General features: G+C 47.5%; 1 protein-coding gene across 1 annotated transcript in view; it reads left to right on the top strand.

Annotated features, from left to right (window-relative positions):
• PDE4C (phosphodiesterase 4C) overlaps positions 1–25,913 on the top strand; it is a 1,152,428-nt gene that overhangs the window by 682,442 nt on the left and 444,073 nt on the right. The window lies entirely within an intron of this gene.

Genomic DNA, 25,913 nt, shown 5'->3' on the forward strand with positions numbered 1-25,913 from the left:
TGGGATGAAGGGGGCCATACATACCAGGATGAGGGGGGCCATACATACAGGGATGAAGGATGAGGGGGGCTATACATACAGGGATGAAGGGGGTCATACATACCTGCATGAGTGGGGTCATACATACAGGGATGAAGAGTGCCATACATACCAATAAGAGGGATGAAGGTGCCATACATACCAGGATGGGTGTGAGGGGGCCATACATAACAGGACGAAGGGTGTCATACATACCAGGATTGGGGATTGGGGTGCCATGCATACCAGGATGGTGGATTGGGGTGCCATGCATATCAGAATGGGGATGAGGGCCATGTATAACAGGAAGGAGGGGGCCATATATACCAGGATGGGGGATATTAACAGAATTGGGGGACATTACCCCTATAACAGTGTCAGCAGGAGACCCCCTCTCCCTTAACTGGGCATCATGACCACATTTTTGGCTTAAACTTTTTTTTCTATTTTCCTCTTCTAAAACCTAGGTGCGTCTTATAGTCCAAAAAATACGGTAATTTGAAAAAACAACTCATTTAGAAATTGATGGCAGCAACACATCTCAAAAAAGTTGGGACAGGGCCATGCTTACCATTGTGTGGCATTTCCTCTTCTTTTTACAACAGTCTTTAAATGACGGGGAAGTCTGTCAGCGGAAGTTGACACCCTAACGAATCAACTTGGCGCCCCTCTCCACGTTGGCTCTCCCTCACTCACCCTTCTTACCCCTGGACAGACATACACAAATCAAAAAATCAATCAAAAAAATTCATCTGATATTGATGAATACAGACAGTCACGTTATTACTGACACGCTGAATGTCAAAAAAACACGGTATGTTATATAGAGATTATGTAGAGGCAGGGAATTTGCATGGAAAAATAAAGATGATGTAGCTTAAATAGCATGGACAAAGATCTCAAGTGCCTCAACATATGTATTCCTCAATTAGATGCAAGAGTTATTTAAAGAAACCATTAGTAAAGTGCAATAGTGCCAATAGTTGGGGGCCGGAAGGAGACAACAATACGCCCCTTATAAAGTGACAACCCAAAGCTCAGACACTATAGGAGCTAGGGACATAAATATGTCCATATAGTTAGTCAGCCATCGAAAGGGTTTCACTAAAAATCAAATAGCAGCCTGAGACAAGCAATATACATAGAGAGGATGCCAAAATAAACCACCCTGTGTGGTCGGCAATCAAATATATATTCAATAAATCCAGTACACCATAGCACTTAATCAGTCCTCTAATCCCAATAGTAATCAATGCGATTTAGTCAGCAATAACCAAAAAAATTATCTGAAATGAGAGACAGAACAATCCCATTTGCCCCCCTTCCCCCAGTTTACATTTTTTTAATGGGCTTTGTCTTTATATACATTGTTATGGGTGCTTTTATATTTATCTAATCAAAGTTATTTTTCAAGGGGTTTCTTGCTTTGTTTTGGTTGTAAAATGTATAATATACCCATGCCATAATCACTAATGTAACCCCAGACCATCAGAGATGCAGGCTTATGTACTGTGCGCTGATAACAAGCTGGATGGTCCTTCTCCTTTTCACTCTGCAAGACACGGCATCCGTGATTTCCATTAAAAAAAAATCACATTTTGATTCATCTGACCACAGAACAGTTTTCCATTTTGCCTCAGTACATTTAAAATGAGCTTTAGCCCAGAAAAGACAATAGCATTTTCTGGGTTGTGTTGATATAGGGCTTCATCTTTGCATGATGGAGCTTTAGCTTGCATTTGTGAATTGCACAGCAAACTGTGCTCACTGACAATGATTTCTGTAGATATTCCTGAGCCCATGCAGTGATTTTCATAACCGAATCAAGCCTGTTTTTAATGAAGTACTGTCTGGGGGCTCGTAGATCAGAGGCGTTTTACAAAATAGGTAATTGAGAATTAAAAAGTAACTAGCAAAAGAAAATTCTGCATTTATTATTAAAACATTGATATTTTATTACACATTTACATTAATGAAACATTTATTATACATTTATTAAACAAGAATTTTTAAAACGGAAATGAGGAGCACATGTCATACTATATATGGCTACACTTCCCCTATTTATCCCTACTGGATCCTACCTGATCTACCAATCTTTAGACACAGTTGTTCACACATTGGTAAACCTCTGACCATCTTTACTTCTGAGAGACTCTGCCTCTCTTACATGCTCTTAGTTGTGAATTGATCCTCCAGCTGTTTTTCATTAGTACCTTTTAATTTTTTTGCATTATGTTAACCCTGTCCCAACTTTTGGAGATGTGTTGGTGCCATCAATTTCTGAATGAGTTAATTTTTTCACATGAAATGGAAAAATGGGTAATTTTCAGCTTCTGATATGCGTTCATTGTTCTGCTGTGAATAATATATGGTGTTAATAGATTGTATTCTTGATTTCTTTACATTTTACACAGCATCCCAACTTTTTGGGAATCGGGGATGTGCGTATATATATATATATATATATATATATATATATATATATATATATATATATATATATATACACAGGTGCATCTTACAAAATTAGAATATCATCAAAAAGTTAATTTATTTCAGTTCTTCAATACAAAAAGTGAAACTCATATAATATATAGTCATTACAAACAGAGTGATCTATTTCAAGTGTTTATTTCTGTTAATGTGGATGATTATGGCTTACAGACAATGAAAACACAAAAGTCATTATCTCAGTAAATTAGAATACTTTATAACAACAGCTTGAAAAATGTTGCAAAGTAAGAATGCTTTCTAAAAGAGAAATCTAAATTAAATCATCCTTTGTCTTCATGATAGCATCAAATTGTCAATTGTTATAGGTACACTTGCACACTGTTTATGAAAAGACTTAGCAGGAAGGTTGCCCCAAACATCTTGGAGAACTAACCATAGATCTTCTGTGGATGTAGGCTTGCGCATATCCACATGTCTCTTTATGTAATTCTAGACATACTCTATGATGTTGAGAGTAGGGATCTGTGGGAGCTGTAGCATCACTTCCAGGCCCAGTTTTTTTATTATGCAGAAGCTAGTTCTTAATGACATTAGCTGTATGTTTGGGGTGGCTGTCCTGCTGCAAAATAAATTTAAAGCCAATCAGATGTTTCTCTGATGGCATTGCATGATGGATAAGCATCTGTTTGCATTTCTCAGCATTGAAGATATCATTAATCATTTGTAGAAATGCAGGAACCTTCACCATGCTTCACTGTTGCTTGCAGACACTCTGTAGCCAGAAAACATGCCTTTATCATGGAAAGAGGGTCAAGAGACTCAACTATACACAAAAAAATAGGAACTGAGGTGCAGGAAAAGGGCAGCAGGAGTTCTGCACTGATGAGTCAAAATTTGAAATATTTGGTCTGTAACAGAAGACAGAATGTTTGCTGAAGGATTGGAGATCAGAACAATAATGAGTGTCTGGAGGCAACAGTGCAGCAATTTTAAGACTCCAATTCAGCAAATGGTCAAGATTACTGGTGTCCTTTATGGTGAGAAATTCAGGCAGATACTTATCCATTTTGCCATACCATCAGGGAGGTATATTCTGCAGCAGGACATAGACCCCAAACATACATCCAGTGCCATTAAGAAGTATCTTTAATGTAAAGAAGAACAATGGGTCCTGGAAGTGATGATATGGTCCCCACAGAGCCCTGATCTCGACATCAAGTCTGTGTAGGATTACATGAAGAGACAGAATGATCTTTTTTTGTTTGGAACAAAAGGTAAAGGATGATCACACCAAATATTAATTTACTATTTGATTTAGATTTCTCGTTTGTTCATTCACTTTGCATTTTGCTAATTTATAAAAAATAAACTATTAACACTTCTATTTTTTAAGCACTTTTGCCTTGCTACATTTTTTCCACACCTGCCTAAAACGTTTGCACAATACTGTATATGAGACTAGCCTTTAGTGGAAGACATAGCATTATAAACCGCAAATGATTTGAGATATTTCCTTCAATATTGTTACGGATCCGGGTGGTGGAACCTCTGTGCTGTGGTGCAAGGAGGGGCCAGAGGGGCATAACTAAGTATCAACTCGGTCCAACCAAGGTCGCACGGCGGCTCAGTGGACTCCGTGAACCAGGGAGGTACCGAGCAGAGGGACCAGGTTCCACTCTGGGACCGACCTTGTATGATAGCAGGTGACTCCCACGGGTCAGAAGGCAGGAACTGACCGGTACAGCGGATGAGCTTCGGCTGGCAGTCTGATGGGTGGTCCGGATAGACAAGCAGGCTGATTAGGCAGATAGTCAGGCGAGTGTTCCGGGTAGGCAACTGGCGGCACAACAGGTAGCTGGCTGGTGCTTCCAGGTAAGCGGGCTGGCAGGCACGGCAGGTAACAGGCAGGTGATTCCAGGTAAGCGGTCTAGCAGACACGGCAGGCAACAGGCGGGTGCTTCCAGGTAAGCGGGCAGGCAGGCACGGCAGGTAACAGGTAGGTGCTTCCAGGTAAGCAGGCGGGCACAGCCCATAGACAGATTGGCGGACTGGACTGTAGACAGACTGTCAGGCTGAAGAGAAGTCAGGCTAGCGGACTGAGCAGAAGATCAGACTGGCGAACAGGACTGACTTGCAGAGGACCTGGGGGCTGAAGCAAAGTAAGAATCACAAAGCAACAACCTTGCACGGGCACCTCCATATTGGAGGAGGTGCCTCTTATAGGGAAAGCCCTCCGGTGATTGGCCGGGGACTTTTTAGGACAGCGCGCTCGGCCCCTTTAAGAGCAGGACCGTGGCGGTAAGGAGGACGGCGTCTCTGCCTAGCAGGGGGCAGAGACGCCAATACTACAGTACCCAGCCCCCTTTACGCACCCTCTTTTTCAGGCCAGCAAGAAATTGTTTAAGGAGAAGAAGGGCATGGATGTTCTCCCTGGGTTCCCAAGACCTCTCCTCCGGGCCAAACCCCTTCCAATCCACAAGAAAAAAGGTTTTTCCTCTTACCCTTTTGGTGGCCAAAATGTTCTCTACCTCATAGACGTCCTCAGCGGAAAATGGAGCTGGAGTGGTACTTGTTCATCAGAAAAAGAATTAAGAACTACTGGTTTGAGGAGAGATACGTGGAAGGAGTTGGGAATCCATAATGTGGCCGGGAGTTTTAGCTTGTAAGCCACGGGATTGATTTGCTTGAGAACCTCAAACCGACCGATGAACCGCGGACCCAACTTATACGATAGAATTTTGAGCCGAACATGTTTGGAGGAGAGCCAGACCCTGTCTCCCGGACGAAAAAGGCGGATCCAGACGTCTCTTATCGGCATGTCTCTTCATCCGTTCAGAGGACTGAAGAAGTGTGGATCTAGTGTCTTCTCAAATAGTAGAAAATTCGCTGACCAAAGACTCCGCGGCAGGATTGTCCACTGAAGCGGAGACGGGAAACGGGATCCGGGGGTGTTGACCGTAGACCACAAAGAACGGGGATTTGGAAGAAGACTCACTCTCATGGTTGTTATAGGAGAACTCGGCCCAAGGTAGGAGCTCAACCCAATCATTATGGTGAGAATTGACGAAATGCCCGAGAAAGCTGGTAAGGACCTGGTTGATACGTTCCACTTGACCATTGGACTGAGGATGATAAGCCGAGGAGAAATCCAGGGTGACATCCAACAGCTTACACGTAGCTCTCCAGAAGCGCAAACTGAATTGGACCCCGCGATCAGACACAATGTGGAGGGGTAGGCCGTGGAGACGAAAGATGTGAAAGATGAAGTCCTTAGCCAGCACAGATGTGGACGGGAAACCAGGCAGAGGGATGAAGTGGGCCATTTTAGAAAAGCGGTCAGCGACCACCCAAATGACGGTACAACCGGCAGAAACAGGGAGATCTGTAATAAAGTCCATAGCAATGTGTTTCCACGAGGCGGAAGGTACGGGTAGAGCAGGAGACGGCCGGCGGGCAGATACCTGGGAACTTTGTTACGGGCACAGGAGGAACAAGCCGAGACGAAATCCGCAACATCCTTGCAAAGCAAAGGCCACCAGTAATGCCAGGTGATGAGCAGGAAGGTTTTCCTCTGGACAGCATGGCCGGCTAGTTTGGATGAATGACCCCAGAGAAGAACCTTCTTACGATCCTGAACCGCTACAAAAGTCTTACCGGGTGGAAGACAAGATAGGTCAAACGGGGCCACGGTCATTACTCTGGAGGGGTCGATGATATGCAGAGGCTCCTCTTGGTCGGAGGACAGGAATGAGCGGGATAGAGCGTCGGCTTTAACGTTCTTGTCAGCAGGGCGGTAATGTAGAGAAAAGCAGAATCGGGCAAAGAACAGAGACCACCGGGCCTGACGTGGATTGAGTCTCTGGGCGTTTTGTAGATAGGCCAGGTTTTTGTGATCTGTGTAGATGATCACCGGGTGCAGAGCCCCTTCCAGCAGATAGCGCCACTCCTCCAGCGCCAATTTGATGGCAAGCAGCTCACGATCTCCTATGGAGTAGTTGCGCTCAGACGAGGAGAAGAGCTTGGAGAAAAAGCAGAAGGTTACCATTCTCCCGGACGGGGATTTCTGGGTGAGCACCACTCCGGCTCCGGAGGAGGAAGCATCAACCTCCAGGAAGAACTGCTTGTTGCAATCCGGGCGGTGCAGCACAGGGGCGGAGGAGAAAGCTTGTTTTAGGGAGATGAAGGCATCCTCCGCTTCGGAAGTCCATTCCTTGGGATTTGCTCCCTTACGGGTGAGCGCGGAGATGGGAGGGGTCCGGGAGGAGAAATGAGGAATGAAGAGGCGGTAATAATTTGCGAAGCCCAGGAATCGCTGAATTGCCTTCAACCCCTCCGGTCGGGGCCATTTTAAGATGGCAGAAACCTTCTCGGGATCCATCCGAAGACCAGTCTCGGAGATAATATATTCCAGGAACGGAAGGGAAGTCTGCTCGTAGAGACATTTTTCAAATTTAGCGTAGAGACGATTCTGCCGGAGCCTAAGCAGAACCTAATGAACATTCCTCCGGTGTGAGGGCAGATCCGGAGAGAAGACCAAGATACCGTCCAGGTACACCACTCCGCAAGAATACAAGAGGTCACGGAAAATGTCGTTAACTAGCTCCTGGAAGACGGCTGGGGCATTACAGAGTCCAAAGGGCATCACACGGTATTCATAGTGACCGTCCCAGGTGTTGAATGCCGTCTTCCACTCGTCTCCCTGGCGGATCCGGACCAAATTTCCCCCCCACGTAGATCGAGCTTGGTGAAGACCCTCGTGCCTTTAAGGCGGTCGAACAGCTCCGAGATGAGAGGCAGGGGGTACTTATTTTTTATGGTAATTTGGTTAAGCCCCCTGTAATCGAAACACGGCCGTAGCGAGCCGTCTTTCTTTTTAACGAAGACGAATCCTGCTCCAGCCGGGGAAGTAGATTTCTGAATGAATCCCCTAGCAAGATTCTCCTCGATGTGCTCAGACATGGTCCGGGTTTCAGCCAGCGACAAGGGGTAGATACGCCCGCGGGGAGGTGAAGCGCCAGGTACCAGGTCGATGGGGCAATCATACGGCCTATGAGGTGGTAGTGTCTCGGCTTCCTTCTTGTCGAAGACGTCTGCATAGGACCAGTAGGGTGCCGGCAGACTAGGTAGATTAGCCGGAGTAGACAGAGGTCGAGCCGGGCGAACCGGAACCAGACAGGTCTCATGGCAATCCTGCCCCCAACGGAGCACCTCACCGGATCGCCAATTCAGAAGAGGTTCATGTTTCTGTAGCCAGGGTAGACCTAGCAAAAGGGAGTGAGAGAGTCCGGATAGCACAATGAAGGAGATCCTCTCCGAGTGCAGCATTCCCACCTGAAGGGTTACCGGCTCTGTGACGAGCAAGATGGTCACCGGAAGGAGTCTTCCATCCACGGAAGCGACTGCCAATGGTTCAGCCAGACGTTTGGTGGGAATCTGATACTTCTCCACAAGGGACTGAGAAATTAGATTCCCAGCGGCTCCGGAATCCAGGTGGGCGGTTTCAAAGAAGCGGGTCTTTCCACAGGAAATAGAAACGGATAGTCAAGGACGGAGAGGATTTACTCTTGCCTAGGTCGACCTCTTAGCGGTCCTAATCACTGGAGTTTCCCGTCTTCACCGGACAGGAACGGATCAGATGCTCCTTACTACCACAGTAGAAACAGCTCCCCTCGGCTCGGCGTGTTTCTTGGTGAGACTTGACCATCTTGGATCTGTATGGGTTCAGGTGAGAGTGCCCAGGGAATTGCTGGTTGGGAGGCATGTTTCTGGAAAACAGGAGCGAGACGAGGAAATCTTCTCTCCCGGGTAGTCTCCTTAGCTCATTCCAGGAAACGGATATCAATCCGGGTAGCTAGTGACACCAGGTCATCCAGGGTGGTAGGAAAGTCCCGGCCGGCTAGCTCGTCCTTGATCCGTCCGGAAAGACCCTCTCAGAAGGTGGACACCAGGGCCTCGTTGTTCCAGGCAAGCTCAGATGCGAGGGTACGGAACTGTATGGCATACTGGCCCACAGTGAGACTCCATTGGCGGAGACGGAGCAATGAGGAGGCAGTAGAAGTCCTTCGTCCAGGCTCATCGAAGACCTTCCGGAAGGCAGTGAGGAAAGCTGGAAGATCGGACACCAGGGAATCCCCTCTCTCCTATAAAGGGTTTAGCCATGCCAATGCTTCCCCAGTGAGGTGAGACATGATGAATGCCACCTTGGCCCGGTCAGAGGGAAACTGATGTGCCAGGAGTTCAAAGTGCAGCGTGCACTGGTTCAAAAAACCCCAACATAAGACTCCAAAACGAGGAGGCGCAGAGAACTGGGGTCCAGAGCTGGATGCCATGGCACCAGTAGGCTGAGGCGCCGCCGGAGCGGGTGCCACTCGGCTCGAGGCGGACACAGGTGGGACGGACAGCATGTCCAGGCGGGAGTTGACAGACCGCAGGTAGGTCAGGATGGTTTCCTGTTGGGATCTATGACGAGATACCTCCTGGTACAGGTCAGCAAGCAAAGGAGCCTGGGGGCCACCGGGTTCATTGGCCCATGCAAACTGTTATGGATCCGGGTGGTGGAACCTCTGTGCTGCAGTGCAAGGAGGGGCCAGAGGGGCGTGACGAAGTATCAACTCGGTCCGACCAAGGTTGCACGGCGGCTCAGTCGACTCCATGAACGAGGGAGGAACCTAGCAGAGGGACCAGGTGCCACTCTGGGACCGACCTTGTATGATAGAAGGTGACTCCCACGGGTCAGAAGGCAGGAACTGACTGGTACAGCAGATGAGCTTCGGCTGGCACACTGATGGGTGGTCCGGGTAGACAAACAGGCTGATTAGGCAGATAGTCAGGCGAGTGTTCCGGGTAGGCAAGCTGGCGGCACAACAGGTAGCTGGCTGGTGCTTCCAGGTAAGCGGGCTGGAAGACACGGCAGATAACAGGCTGGTGCTTCCAGGTAAGCGGGCTGGCAGGCACGGCAGGTAACAGGCAGGTGCTTCCAGGTAAACAGGCGGGCACAGCCCATAGACAGACTGGCGGACTGGACTGTAGACAGACTGTCGGGCTGAAGAGAAGTCAGGCTAGCGGACTGAGCAGAAGATCAGAATGGCGAACTGGACTGACTTGCAGAGGACCTGGGGGCTGAAGCAAAATAAGAATCACAAAGCAACAACCTTGCACGGGCACCTCCATATTGGAGGAGGTGCTTCTTATAGGGAAAGCCCTCCGGTGATTGGCTGGTGACTTTTTAGGACGGCGCACTCGGCCCCTTTAAGAGGGAGGGAGCGCGTGCGTGCCCTAAGCACAGAGCCAGGGAAGCTGCATGCACCAGCAGCAGCTGCAGGGAGGCCAGAATACGCTGGAGCAGGACCGCGGCGGTAAGGGGGATGGCGTCTCTGCCTGGCAGGGTGCAGAGACGCCGATGCTACAAATATTCTAAGAGATGGTTTTTAAAAACTGAATTATTTCCTACTTTGCGGCCGTCCTCAAGGGAAACAATTTTTAATTTAGGTTTTGGCAACTCATTATAATTTTTCAGAAATGATAACCTCATTATGTTGCCATCAATTTAATTTAAAAAAGTTTTATCGATGTTTAGAAGTCAGGGACATGGAGTTCCATTGAAATCAGCCATTTTTATTCCTTCACTCTTAATATATTAATTTAAACCAATGTTGTCTGCATGTCCTGTTTGCCATATGTTATATAGTTCACTGGTTACAAGAAGATTCTTACATTGCCTACTGAAGGTTTATTGAGACAAGCAATATTCGGCAAACGAACGTTATTAGAAATGCTTGTTCCCCACTGTTGGCCCATCTAAATAGGCCAACAATCACAGAACGAACAAATAAAACTCTTGATCGTTGGGATCAGAGCTCCACCCACATCTGGTATGCCGCTGTCAATCTCTGACAACGGAATTTAACACGTACCAGCCGGATGCGCGTCACAAATCCCACCCATTGATGCTCCTATCATGACAGCCGGGGGTCAGCAGAAGACCCCTGTGCCTGTCATTGTGAATCTCCCATGAACGCTGACTTTTGGTCGGCGTTCATTGGAGACTGTGATTTTTGTTATACAGTGAAAGAAATAATTATTTGATCCCTTGCTGTTTTTGTAAGTTTGCCCACTGACAAAGACATGAACAGTCTATAATTAATTTTAAGGGTAGGTTAATTTTAAAATAGAGAGACAGAATATCCAAAAAAAAATCAAGAAAATCACATTGTATAAATTAGATAATTTTTTTTTTGCATTTTGCAATGACAAATAAGTATTTGATTCCTCTGGCAAGCAACACTTAATACTTGGTGGCAAAACCCCTGATTTTGTGGCTGTCGCTTGACAACTGGGAGCTTCAACTCCCTCCATAAGTTTTCTATGGGGTTAAAGTCTGGAGACTGACTAGGCCACTCCATGACCTTACTGTGCTTCTTTTTGAGCCACTCCTTTGTTGCCTTGGCTGTATGTTTTGGGTCATTGTCTTGCTGGAAGACCCAGCCACGACCCATCTTCAATGCTCTTACTGAGGGAAGGAGGTTGTTGGCCAAACTCTCACTATACATGACCCCATCCATCTTCCCTTCAGCACGGTGAAGTCGTCATGTCCCCTTTGCAGAAAAGCACCCCTAAAGTATAATTTTTCCCCCACCATGCTTCACGGTTGGGATGATGTCCTTAGGGTTGTATTCATCCTTCTTCCTCCAAAAACACGGCGAGTTGAGTTAATGCCAAAGAGCTCAATTTTTGTCTCACCTGACCACAGCACCTTCTCCCAATAACTCACAGAATCATAGAGGTGTTCATTGGCAAACTTCAGACGGGCCTGCACATGTGCCTTCTTGAGCAGGGGAACCTTGCGGGTACTGCAGGATTTTAAACCTTTAAGGCGTAATGTGTTACCAATGGTTTTCTTGGTGACTGTGGTCCCAGCTGCCTTGAGATCAAAGACCCAGTTTAGGGGCGAAACGTAACCCAGCATATCGCATTGGTCCATCATCAAACATTATATTTCCTAACACTGTGGTGAATGACTGTCATAATATATCTATTAGCAAAGATATCTACATGAGTGCAGCTGATTACCTCTTATTTTGACTATTGGGAATTTTCTAGTCCAGCCAGCACCATCCCGAACTAAGCTGAGGGGGCTTCTTATCTATTTCCATTTGTATCATGTAAACGAAGAAAGTAGCTGGAAATGTAAATAAAGTAATATTTACATTATTGGTGATGACATGCATATTTTAGCAGATTTGTAATTAATTGCAGAAATGATGCTATTGATAATTGGTAATAACAATGGTAGGTGTTATGTTCTGCAACTTAGAACTAAGGAATAGGAGGGAAAAGCTGTCCCTGCACTGAGACTCAGCTTAACCCTACGCTGGGGTGGGTGCACTATTCCTTATGAATAGCCCCACCGACACTCCTGCACTGAACTCAAACGAAGACCTGTAGGATGGGGAAAGGGGTCGCTAAAAGATCTAAGGACTGGGAACAAAAGCAGGAGACCTCCTAACAGAAAAGTTAGTTGCAGAAACGAAAATTAAAGGAAACAAAACTGGTGGAATAAGAAGTCCCAGGATAACAAAGCAAGAAGATCTAAACAAGGCTTCTTAGCCAAAGCACGAGCGTTACAACACTGATGTCCAGCTGAGATTGGGAGCCAGGTGCTGAGTAATAAAGAGTGCTGAGATCATGTGACCAAGAAACCCAGCACCAGAGGAAAAGACTAGAAGCCAGCAAACCACAACAAGATGGCCAATAGTAAAACAAAATAGATTCTAACAGTACCTCCCCTTTTACTAGGATCCTCTGGATCCTCTAGGCCGAGCCTTACCAGGAAATCTCCTGTGAAAAGCCTTAATTAGCCTTGAGACCGAGACATCCTCGGCCTTCACCCAGGAATTATCCTCAGGGTCGAAACCTCTCCAGAACACAAGATACTGTAATCTTCCTCTATGCCACCTGGAATCCAAAATGCGAGAAATCTCAAATTCACCGTCCTCATCAACAGGAGGAACAGTAGGCTTCACCTGCTTATCAGGCGTGTCCGCCTTCTTAAGTAACGACACATGAAACACAGAATTAATCCTCCAGGACGAGGGAATGCCCAACCTCACTGCTGCCGAGTTGACAATCTGAACCACATTGAAAGGACCCACAAATTTAGGCCCCAGTTTTTTAGAAGGAATCTTCAAACAAAAGATTCCTAGAGGACAACCAAACCTTATCCCCAACAGCAAACAAGGACTCCTTTCTTTTTTAGTCCAAATACCTTTTTGATCTCCTGTTAGCCTCTTTAAGGTTCAGACGTACACTGGTCCAAACCCTCTCCAAATCACCAGAAAAATTGTCCTCCTCCGGTACAGCAGCCCCAACTTTGGAAAATGGACAAAAAGATGGATACCTGCCAGCACAACAAAAAAAAGGAGAACAACCAGCCAAGGAAGAAGTATGATTATTAAGGGCAAACTCCGCAAGTGGTAGAAATTCTGACCACATTTCCTGATTAGTATACCACAAAAGGTCACAAACTTATATGCTTCCAATAAATATATCACCATCAAAGAAACCTAGGCCATATGCGCCTTGGTTTAAATGGAAGAAAAATAGAAAGACACATAAAATTAATTATTATTTATTTCAACAGTTTAAAATAGAAACAGGATTAAAAAACAAGTGCCCTCAGAATACATAACAAACATATTCCCTTAGCTAAACAAATACAGTGGTGGGGGGCCCTATATCAAAAAGGGTCAAAAAGGTATATTACAACTGTAATAAATATTGTGCACAATTCCTATAAAAAGGGGGCTAATAATGATATAATAATTTGATAATTTAATATCGGTAAATAGTACAACCTGCAGATAAGTAAAGTGCAAATGTGCCTGAAACAGTATCAAAATATGTAAGTTAACATATATATACACATATACACATATATATATACATACACCCTAAGTCAAATTATAAATAAATATATAAAGTGAAAAAGTGCATAAAGAGATTAGTGCATACAAAAATACACTTGCAGGTGTACCAGAAGAACAAAGGTAGTGCAATGATTGTAATTACATCTTATGCATCCCATTTAGCAAGTGCTAACAACAAGACCTGTCAGGTGGATGCATAGAAATAAAAGCACAGAAGTAATGTGTACACCTCAAAAGAGATTACTTACATAATGACCACCAAGGGAATAGCAAGGGGAGATATGCCGTCCTAAACCCCTGATTGTCTGCCACAAAACATCTCAAAAACTGCTCGACATCCTGGTTCTTCCTTTCAGTCTGTCCATTGGACTCTGGATGATACCCCGACGAGAATGACAAATGAATTTTCAATCTGTCACAAAAATCATGCCAAAAGCAAGCCACAAACTGTGGTCCTCTATGGGAAACAATGTCCGTGGGAACACCATGGAGCCTAACAATCTCCTTCACAAAAGCCTCAGCAAGAGTCTTGGCGCAAGGTAACTTGTTGAACGGAACCAGATGACACATTTTACTAAAACGGTCCACAACAACCCAGATGACAGAAAAACCCTCTGATAAAGGCAGATCGGTGATAAAATACATGGCAAGGTGCGTCAGTGGCGAACTAGGAACTTCCAAAGGGCATAGCAGCCCCGCAGCCGGAGCGTGAGAGGCCTTCGACCTAGCGCACACAGAACACTGACGCACCCACTTGATGACTTCCCTTTTCCACCCTGGCCACCAGAAACTCCGACAGATAGACTTCCTAGTTTCCAAAATCCCTGGGTGACCCGCGAACCGAGACTCATGACATTCAACAAACAACACTCTCCTCAAGGCTCTAGGCACAAACAACTTACCACACGGAGTGTTAGTTAGTGCCGCACTCTGAGCTCCTAGGATGCTATTCTCCAACTCAGAATCCAATGCGGCCACCACCACCCCTCTCTGCAAGATACACTCCTCCCTCTCAGCATTCACTGCTAGAGAGAAACTACGAGACAAAGCGTCAGCCTTAACATTCTTGGTCTCCGGGACAAAGGTTACGGAAAAATTGAACCAGGCAAAAAACAGTGCCCACCTAGCCTGACGGGCATTCAAACGTTTAGCTGCGTCCAGATAAATCAAATTCTTGTGATCAGTGAAAACCTGTATAGGATGTCGAGCCTCCTCCAAAAAGTGTCGCCAATGCTCGAACGCGAGTTTTATAGCCAACAACTCACGATTCCCAACATCATAGTTGAGCTCTGTCTCAGAAAAATTTTTTGAAAAGAAAGCACAGGGATGCACCGCATCCTCACCCTCCTGGGACAGAACAGCCCCTACGCCTATAGATGAGGCATCCACCTCAACCAAAAATGGCTTGGTCTCATCCGTCTGGATAAGAACAGGAGCAGAGCTGAACCTCTCCTTGAGATACTCAAAAGCTTCAATAGCCTCAGTGGACCATTGGACTGTATTAGCACCCTTCTTGGTGAGATCAGTAATGGGCTTAGCGATGACAGAGAAATTCTTTATGAATTTCCTGTGATAATTGTCAAACCCCAAAAACCTCTGTATGGACTTCAAACCCTCAGGCCTTGGCCACTCCAGCTATGCCTGAACTTTCACCAGGTCTGTGGCGCCCTGCTGCGCATCGGTGCCACAGAACCCAGAAGGGTGCATGAATGGACTTCTCGACAAGAGGCCCTCACACATTCACACACCTCCACCCTACCACCTCAGACCAGCAGAGGGAGCCCGTCAGGGATATATATACGGAGGGTGGAGCCAGGCAGCTCAGTCTAGTTTACAGTTTAGTGTGCTCAGTGAGAGAGCAGCGCGCAGGCTGCTGTGTGAGGCAAGTTGAGGCCTACAGCACGCACTGAAGCCTAGTGAGGGCCCCTAGAGTGGCCGAAGGCAAAGAGGAAAGGAGATAGGAGTTGAAGGGGGCAGAGGAGCATACCAGGCTCACCCCGATATATATATACCGGACACCGGGTCCGCGCCTACAGGGACCCTTTACACCCAGTAGGAACCACCGGAACCCTAGAGGACTACAGGTCCCAAGTTCACCAAACCCTTATTACAGTACCAGGGCTAGGAGTCACGGAGGCCCTGGCGTCCAGGGAGAGTGATCTCCAAGAGAAGGCCCTACCACCAGGTCAGCAGGTGCAAAGAGAGACAGTAACCAAGCTAGGCCTAGTTCCAGGCAGGCCAGAAGCTTAACGAGTAAAGCCACAGATCAGGAGGCCCTATACCCGCTCACTGGGGAGAGTCCAAAAGTGCGCCCTTCGTCTGGAGTACCCTGGACCGTGCCTGCAACATCACCAGTAAAGGTACTGAAGCTTACCCCCGTGTGAGTGTCCGTCTTTCCTCCGGGACTGTCCTGCCGTCTCTCCCCAGCATCCACCATCTACCCCTACACTGCCCTGGAGCTAGCTCTACCTGTGGAGAGCCACAGCATCCCTGCTGCCGTAACACCAGCTCCAGAGGACTGCTCCGCAGCGGCGGCACTCTTTAGCCGCATTCCACAGGTGGCGTCACGAACACTTTCCAAACCCCCTATAACTAAATATTGCCCCTTTTTACAGAACGCCCTGGGTCACGGACCAGGCCAGCCACCGTGATATCCCCCACCGGCATACACAGAGGCCCGGCTGCCGAGTACCCCACGGCCCAAGGGGCTCGTCAGCTCTGGCATCACGAACAGGATCCCGTGCCCGTTGCCACCGGGTACTGTGTGCCTTAAAAGACTGTAATACTCACTGTGGTGAAGGTTTCCCGCCATTCCCGAGATTTCCCGCCATTGTCCGCCATCTTCCTGTCGCCGCGCGGGAAGAAGAGGGGCGTAACCACGGGAATCGGAGAGGCGTAACCGCTGGAAGCACGCCCCGCCCCTGACGTCGAACCAGGAAGCGTCAGGTCCTGGAAGGAGCCCAGAGGATGCTCTGACGTCAGACGTGAGTGACGCAAGGTCCTGGAAGAAGACCGTCGCCCGCAGAGCTGCGGCCTACCTGATAAAGAAAGTGAAGAAGGTAGGCTCCGGTTCACTAGGTGGGCGCAACCATGGCCGATGACCAGCAAGCCGCCGGAGCACCGGTTAACGCTCCTGATGCCCAACCTGCGCCCGGCACTGCACAGGCCGGAGCAGCCGCTCCACCAGCAGGGGTCGTGACCCCGTTGATACCCATGGCCCTGCCGTATATCCCTGGAGCGAAATGGCTTCCCCAGTATAAAGGCAAACCAGACACCCTGTCCGAATTCAAGAGAAAAATATGCGGTGTGCTAGATATGTATTCTATGACTGGTAAACAGAGAGCTGCTGTGGTGCAGGGACAATTGACTGGTGCCGCAGAGCGGGAAGTTGAAACCTGGCTGTTAGAACCTTGCTGTTAGGTTTTTTTTCCTTTGCTGGTCACATGACCTTGTTGGCCTATTTAGTCCTGCTCCGCCCTTCTGGCTTTGCTGGACTTCATTGTATATCTACTTTCTAGCTAGCCTGTGCTCTGTATCTAACTCTGTTAGTTTGCTTGGTCTACGGACCTCTATGTTCTATCTATTTTGTTTGTTCGTCTGTCTGCTACTATTTCTGTTAGGAGGTGTCCCATATTCCTCCCAGTCCTTAGTACTTGTAGGGATTCCCTCCCCACATCTATAGGTCTCCGTACAGACTAGATTAGGACTTTAGCAGGTCTGATCGCAGGATCAGGTTCCCTGTTACATCGTAGGGATTCAGCTGAGTCCTATAGTAGGGACAGATCTCCTCTCTTTCCTTAGCTTTGGTAGCAGAACTTAACAGTAAGTCCAGCCAGCAAATTCTCTAAGGAAAGATTTTTCTGTTCCATCATGGTGTTGGTTCAGGATTTGGCTCATCGCCTGCAGGGACTCTCTCTGGAGGTGGCCGAGCTCCGTCAGCACGTGAGTAACTGTCCTGGAGCACATTTCTTGGAGCCTAAGGTATGTTTGCCGGATTTATTTTTTGGTGAACACCGAGAATTTTTTTCATTTAAAAATGCTTGCTTATTGTATTTTCGTTTGAGACCTAAGTCCTCTGGGGATGAATCCCAGCGCGTAGGGTTCATAATGTCACTTTTGCGCAAAGAGCCTCAGGAGTGGGCCTTTTCTTTGCAACCTAGTGATTCATGCTTCAGATCAGTGGATAGTTTTTTTTCTGCTTTGGGACTATTATATGATGATCCTGACCGTGTCGCATCAGCTGAGACTGAGTTGAGACGTTTAAAACAAGGATCGGGTAATGTGGAAAAATATTGTACACATTTTCGTCGTTGGTCCACTCAAACAGGGTGGAACGATTCTGCTCTGAAAAGTCTATTTCTTGCTGGGCTCAGTGAAAGGGTTAAAGACCTGCTAATTGCTTATCCTACACCTGAGGATTTGCAACAGGCTATGCAATTAGCTATACGGGTGGATAGAAGACTGCGTGCTAGGGTTAATGAGAGCAAATCCTCTGCTATGTCAGTTTCTGGTTATGATAATGTGTGTATTAACAGTGGTGAACCGATGGAGATTGGATCGGTGGCACCTCGCTCTCAAGAAAAAGACCGTCGTTTTTCGGAAGGCTTGTGTTTCTATTGCGGAAAATCTGGTCATTTGATTAAAGGCTGTGAGCTTCGTATGAAGAAAGAAAAAAAAATGGTCAGTCACGCCCGTATTGCCTGTTTAAATTCCAAGGGTATATTTTTAGCTGCTTCCACGATTGCTCAGGAAAAATTGATGGAATTTCGGGTGTTTGTTGATTGCGGGTCTACACTGAATGTAATTGATGGGGGATTCGTGGAAAAACTCAATTTAAAACCTGAACCTTTATCATCCCCCATTGCTGTGGTTTCTGTGGATGGCTCCCCTTTGAAGAATATTACTCTCAAGGTCAGTGAATTTCCTCTCACTATTAATGGTGTTCACCATGAGAAATTGGATTTGGTAGTGTTGAATAACTTGCCTTCTCCAGTAATATTGGGTTTGCCCTGGTTAAAATTTCACAATCCTGTACTGGATTGGTCTACCAGTGAAATTAAATCCTGGAGCCATAAATGTTATGACAAGTGTTGTAACGGGCTTATTGCAGCTTTGGATAGGGGAGAATTGCCTGTTCCTATTCAGGATTTTTGGAGAGTTTTTTCTGAGAAAGAATCGCAGGTTTTGCCTCCCCATAGAGACTATGATTGTTCTATTGAATTTGTCCCTGGAGCGACTCTTCCTAAGAGTCGTTTATTTAACCTTACTATTCCTGAGAGGAAGGCTTTGGAGGAATACATACAGACAAGCTTGGCCGCCGGTCACATTAGGCCCTCTAAGTCTCCTGTGGCGGTTGGATTTTTTTTTGTAAAAAAAAAGGACGGCGGTTTACGTCCTTGTCTGGATTTTCGTGAGATTAACAAAATTACGGTACGCAATCCTTACCCACTGCCATTGATTCCTGATCTGTTTAACCAGTTATTGGGGGCCAAGTGGTTCTCTAAAATTGACCTTAAGGGTGCATACAATCTGTTGCGCATGAAGGAGGGTGATGAATGGAAGACTGCTTTTAACACTCCTGTGGGTCATTTTGAGAATCTGGTTATGCCTTTTGGTCTTACTAATGCTCCTGCATTTTTTCAGAATCTGATTAATGACATCCTTAGACCTTTGATCGGTAAAAATGTGGTTGTGTATTTGGATGACATTTTGATTTATTCGCCAGATCTGGAGTCTCATTGGCGGAGCGTGCGTGAGGTATTACAGTTATTAATGGACAATTCGCTTTTTGCTAAGCTGGAGAAATGTGAGTTCGCTGTACAGAGAATTAGTTTTTTGGGCTACATTATCTCCAGCAAAGGTTTTGAGATGGATCCGGTTAAGGTTCAGGCTGTGCAGGAATGGCCTAGGCCTATTGGTTTGAAATCGATACAGAGGTTTTTGGGTTTCGCCAATTACTATAGAAAGTTCATAAAAAATTTTTCTAGTATTGTCAAACCTCTGACTGATCTCACCAGGAAAGGTGCTGATGCGGTTCAGTGGTCTTCTGAGGCCATTGAAGCTTTTGTGTATCTCAAGGAGAGGTTCACCTCTGCTCCCATCCTTATGCAGCCTGATGTTACTAGGCCGTTTTTGGTTGAGGTTGATGCTTCCTCTGTGGGGGTTGGCGCAGTATTGTCTCAGGATAACGGGGATGGATTACATCCCTGTGCCTTTTTTTCAAAAAAATTTTCGGAGACTGAATTGAATTACGATATTGGTAATCGGGAATTATTGGCTATTAAACTCGCATTTGAACACTGGCGCCACTTCTTGGAAGGTGCGGAATTTCCCGTTCAGGTTCTTACGGATCATAAAAATCTGATATATCTTGATGCTGCCAAGCGCCTGAATGCCCGTCAGGCTAGGTGGGCACTGTTTTTCTCGCGGTTTAATTTCTCCGTTACTTACATCCCTGGTACTAAGAATGTTAAGGCGGATGCCTTGTCTCGCAGTTTTTCTCCCATAGTCGGTGCTGAGAAAGAGGAAAACATTTTACAAGAAGGTGTTGTGATAGCTGCTTTAGACTCCGTTTTGGAAGATGAGATTCTTAAAGCTCAGGAGAATGCCCCATCTAACACTCCTCATGGGAGGTTGTTTGTGCCTGGGACCTTTAGGAGAGATTTGTTTGTTGAGTGTCACGAATCTCGGTTGGCAGGTCATCCCGGAATCTCTGAGACCAAGAGACTGGTGGGTCGCAGTTTTTGGTGGCCTGGATGGCAGAAGGAAGTCATTAAGTGGGTGCGCCAATGTACTATATGTGCTAGATCTAAGTCCTCACATACTCCTGCTGCGGGGTTGCTTTGTCCTTTGGAGGTCCCCAGTGCTCCTTGGACACATTTGGCTATGGACTTTATAACTGACCTTCCCCCCTCTGAGGGTTTTACTGTCATCTGGGTGGTCGTGGACCGTTTTAGCAAGATGTGTCACTTGGTTCCCTTCGTCAAACTGCCCTGCGCTAAAACTCTCGCTAAGGCCTTTGTCAAGGAAATTGTCAGACTTCATGGCGTTCCTACTGACATTGTTTCTGATAGGGGTCCTCAGTTCGTGGCTCGTTTTTGGCGTGCCTTTTGTGACAGGTTGGGAATTCATTTGTCGTTTTCGTCCGGATATCATCCTGAATCTAATGGCCAGACAGAAAGGAAAAACCAGGATGTTGAGCAGTTCTTGCGTTGTTTTGTGGCAGACAATCAAGAGGGGTGGTCTGAGTTTCTGCCACTTGCCGAATTTGCTCTGAACAATCATACATCTTCTTCTGCTGGTTGTTCGCCTTTTTTTTGTTGTTCTGGGAGACATCCGTCGTTTGGGTCGTTCTCCAAGTTGGGATCTGCCGTGCCTGAGGAGGAGAATTTTTCCGGTGATTTGGAAAGAGTTTGGACGGATGTGCGTGGTAATCTTCAGGAGGCCAACAGAAAATCTAAAGACTACTTTGATAGGAAATGACAGGAGGTTTTGTTCGCTGTTGGTGACATGGTTTGGTTGTCCTCTAGGAATCTGCGGTTGAGGATTCCTTCTAAGAAATTGGGTCCCAAGTTTGTAGGGCCCTTTAAGGTGCTTCAGGTTGTCAACCAATCTGCTGTTAGGTTGGAGGTTCCTACCTCCTGGAGAATTAATCCGGTCTTTCATGTCTCTCTGTTAAAAAAAGCTGTTGTGTCGGATGGTGACGCCTCTGCCTCTGTTCCTCCGGTGGTGGAGGACGGGGAATATGAAATTTCTCGCATCCTTGACTCTAGACGGTATAGAGGTAGTTTGCAGTATCTTGTGGCCTGGAAAGGTTTCGGACCCGAGGATAACTCTTGGGTGAGGTCAGATGATGTTTCCGCGTCCAGACTTATCAGAGCGTTTCACAGGAGATTTCCTGATAAGCCTGGTCCTAGGGGATCCGGAGGATCCTCTTAGAAGGGGGGGTACTGTTAGAACCTTGCTGTTAGGTTTTTTTTCCTTTGCTGGTCACATGACCTTGTTGGCCTATTTAGTCCTGCTCCGCCCTTCTGGCTTTGCTGGACTTCATTGTATATCTACTTTCTAGCTAGCCTGTGCTCTGTATCTAACTCTGTTAGTTTGCTTGGTCTACGGACCTCTATGTTCTATCTATTTTGTTTGTTCGTCTGTCTGCTACTATTTCTGTTAGGAGGTGTCCCATATTCCTCCCAGTCCTTAGTACTTGTAGGGATTCCCTCCCCACATCTATAGGTCTCCGTACAGACTAGATTAGGACTTTAGCAGGTCTGATCGCAGGATCAGGTTCCCTGTTACATCGTAGGGATTCAGCTGAGTCCTATAGTAGGGACAGATCTCCTCTCTTTCCTTAGCTTTGGTAGCAGAACTTAACACTGGCCAGCCGCAGACAAGGAATCAGTATCCATCTTCTTTAAGAGACTGCAAACTGTGTTTGAAAACCGCCCTGAGACAGATCTCCGGATGAGGTTCTACCACTGTGTCCAGAAACCTGAGGACAGTGTCCGGGACTACGCCTGGCGCTTACAGGAAGCCCTGCGGGCCCTGAAACAGGTTAGCCAGCATACAAAATGAAAATAAAATGCTGACAGAACAGTTCATCCGGGGGTTGAGGTCCCAGGAGGAGAGCAGAACTGTAAGGTGGTGGGCCTTAGACCATCCAGATGCCACCTTTGACACCCTTAAGGACATGGCTATAAAGGGTCTGCAGCCCCTGGAAACATCAGATACTGCTATCCAGCGTTACCAGGGTGGGGCCACCCCAGTGCCCGCAGCACCCACTGCTCCTTCATTAACGGCTGAAACAAAGATGCAAACAGTGCCTCCTAGCGAGCTGGACAGCCTACGCTCTGAAGTGCATCAGCTAAGTAAAACCCTGGCCACTGTCCTGAGCACCCTGCAGCTGCAGGAGGAGCCCGAGCCGGAAGGAAGGATACTACTCGCCGACAGCCCTGAGGATGTCCCCTGGATGAGAAGAAGAAGGAGGACAACGCCACCCCGGAGGAGGACATCGCCACCCCGTGGGAGGACCAACGACCAACGTGACCCTCCAGGAGAATTCATCTGCTACCGCTGCCACAAGGCAGGCCACATAGCGCGGAACTGTCCTTTAAACGAGCAAACCCTGGGGCCGAGGGCCGACACCCAGGAGTAAATCAAGCAGGCCCATCAAGCTGGTGCCATCGGTTCGTGGGAGGAAGACCTTTCCTGTCCATTGTGCTGGATGGCATCGCGACACCTGCCCTGCTGGACACTGGATCTCAGGTAACCATCATACCTGATGTCCTCTACAAAAGGTACTGGTCCGTAGTTGAACTCCAGCCGCCAGCCCCGAACCTTTCCGTGTATGCCTCTAATGGCCTTCCTCTTAACCTGGTAGTGGTTAAGGATGTGACAGTGAAGGTGAGGAGAGCGGAACTAAAGGACCAAGGACTGATTGTAGTGGAGTCTAACCCTGGTGATACAGACTTGTATATGATACTTGGTACAAATATTGTCGGTAACTGTTTGGGAGAAGTGTTGTTTTTGCTCCAACAGATTGCTGACACCGCCAAACCAGGGCAGAGGAAGGTGTTCCAGAGAGAGATATGAGCCCTCCTGTGCCAGCAACAGGTAAACTAACAGGTGGTGAAATTGGTAATGTACGGGTGACAGACCCGATACCCATTGTGATTCCCCCGATGAGTGAAATGCTGATATGGTGTAGGGCAGCAATAGGTCTCAAAGGACAGAACTACCAGGCGGTAGTGGAGCCCATTAGCTCAGAGCACAGACCTACACTCTTAACTGCTAGAGGGGTAGTTGATGTACGCAATGGGAGGGTACCCGTACGTCTCCTAAATTGTGGGGAGCATGAAGTTAAATTACCAAGATACGCCACTGTTGCCAGTGTATACTGTGAATGATGAGGCCATGCACACAGTGGAATCCTTGACCCCACCAGATACAGTGGAGGACAATGACTCTGAAGCTCAGCTGGAGGATTGGTGTCAACAGCTCCATGTTGGGACTGACACCACTCCTGTCCATCAATAACAAGGTGTATACAGGGTGGTCCAGGAATACGAACAGGTATTCAGCTAACACCCACTTGATTTTGGGAGGATTAAAGGGGTACAACACCATATACCCACAGGTGACCATCCACCCATCAAAGAACGTTACAGGCCAATCCCACCAGCACACTACCAGAAAGCGAAGGAAATGTTGCATGACATGAAGAAAGCAGGGGTAATAAGAGATAGCTGTAGCCCCTGGGCAGCTCCCCTGGTCCTGGTCAGGAAAAAGGATGGAAGCATTAGGATGTGTGCAGATTACAGACACGTAAATTGCATAACACATAAGGATGCATACCCTTTCTCCCGTATAGAGGAATCCCTGGCTGCACTAAAGTCTGCAAATTACTTCTCTACCCTTGACCTCACTAGTGGGTACTGGCAAGTAGCAGTTGCGGAATAGGACCGGGAGAAAACGGCCTTCACTACCCCGATGGGACTCTGCGAGTTCAACAGTATGCCGTTCGGACTCTGCAACGCCCCTGGAACATTCCAGAGATTGATGGAGTGCTGTTTGGGACACCGTAACTTCGAGACTGTGCTGCTATACTTGGATGACGTGATAGTGTACTCCAAGACGTATGAGGACCATTTGAAGCACCTGGCGGAGGTATTTGAATCGTTGTCCCTGTATGGGATGAAATTGAAGCCTTCCAAGTGCCACCTGCTCAAACAGAAGGTTCAGTACCTGGGGCACATCATCAGTCCAGAAGGAGTAGCACCAGACCCGGAGAAGGTCATGTCATCCAGAAATGGCCGGAACCGAAGAATCTCAAGGAGGTACGTCAGTTCCTGGGACTGGTTGGGTATTACCGGAGATTTGTAAAGGACTACACCAAGAAGGCAGCACCTTTGCAAGATCTCCTAGTAGGACAGTCCCACAGAGGCAAGAACCCCCCGTTCCAGTGGGGTAAAGAACAGGCTGAGTCCTTTGCAGTGATGAAAGAGATCCTGACTGGCGAAGAAATCCTGGCCTACCCTGACTACAGCCAACCTTTCCTGCTGTACACTGATGCCAGCAACGAGGGACTAGGAGCTGTGTTAAGCCAGAAGCAGTATGGCAAAGAGAAGGTGATTGCCTATGCCAGCAGGAAGCTTCGCCCGACCGAGAGGAATCCGGAAAACTATAGCTCCTTCAAGTTGGAGTTCCTGGCCTTGGTCTGGGCTATCACTGAACGATTCAAGCACTACTTGGCCTCCAGTAAGTTCACGGCCTATACTGACAACAACCCCCTGACACATCTAGAGACAGCCAAGTTGGGAGCCATGGAACAGCGTTGGATGGCCCGACTGTCAAACTATCAGTTCACCATCAAGTACCGGGCAGACCACAAGAACGCCAATGCCGATGCCCTATCCAGAATGCCTCACCAGTCGGACACTGAAGAAGAAGTGGATGACCTGGAGGAGATTGAGCTACCTGCCTTCCACAGAAATGGGATGGTCCACGAGCAGCGCACCTCCAGGAGGTATCGTGGTAAGACATTAAACCCTTTACCTCATCACAGTTGGAAGGAGACCCAGGACAGCGACCCGGTTGTCAGCCGTATCAAAGAACTGATAACCCAGGAAGGTTCCTCCCTGGAGAAGGACGCTCCTCCCCAAGCCAAGCAACTGTGAAATGAGAGAAGCTGGCTGTTCATCTATAGAGAGAAGCTGTGCCGAAGGTATGTCAACCCTAGGACCCATGAGATGGTATGGCAGATCGTAGTGCCCAGGACAGACATCCAGATGGTATTGGAGGCCTACCACGATCAAGCAGGGCACTTTGGCTGGAAGAAGCTGGAAACCCTCCTGAAGAATCGGTTTTATTGGGTTGGAATGCGGAGTTCCATAGAGAGGTGGTGCCGGGATTGTGGACCCTGTAGTCTCAGAATAAAAGACTACAGCAGCCAGAAGGCACCCCTGCAGTCCATCAAGACAACCCAGCCCCTGTAGATCATCGCTCTGGACCACGTCAAGCTGTCTCCCAGCAGGTCATGCTACTCGTATGCCCTGACCATGGTGGATCACTACTCCCAGTTCCTGGTGGTAGCCCCCGTCAAAGATCTGACGGCAGAAACTGCAGCAAGGACGTTTCAAGCCTCCTTCTGCAGGCCCCATGGATACCCGGATAAGGTGCTGACGGATCAAGGCCCTGCCTTTTGAAGCCGAGCTGTTCAAAGAGTTTTGCCATCTGTACGGGTGTAAGAAGATCCGGACTACACCGTACCACCCCCAAAGCAATGGGTTATGTGAAAAGATGAATAACATAGTCATCGACCTGTTGAAGACCTTACCTGTAGAAGAAAGAAACCAGTGGCCTGACAAACTACCTGACCTTGTAGATCTGTACAATCACATACCTGTGAGTTCCACCAATTGTACTCCAGCGTACCTCATGAGAGCAAGACCCGGAAAGTTGCCCATGGACCTGGAGCTTGGAGTGGTAGAGCCAGAAGCCGATATGTCCACTGAAGAC

The sequence above is a fragment of the Phyllobates terribilis genome, unplaced genomic scaffold (genome assembly GCF_046119375.1).
Source record: "Phyllobates terribilis strain yellow unplaced genomic scaffold, ASM4611937v1 Scaffold_1__5_contigs__length_1240528914, whole genome shotgun sequence".
NCBI lineage: Eukaryota > Metazoa > Chordata > Amphibia > Anura > Dendrobatidae > Phyllobates > Phyllobates terribilis.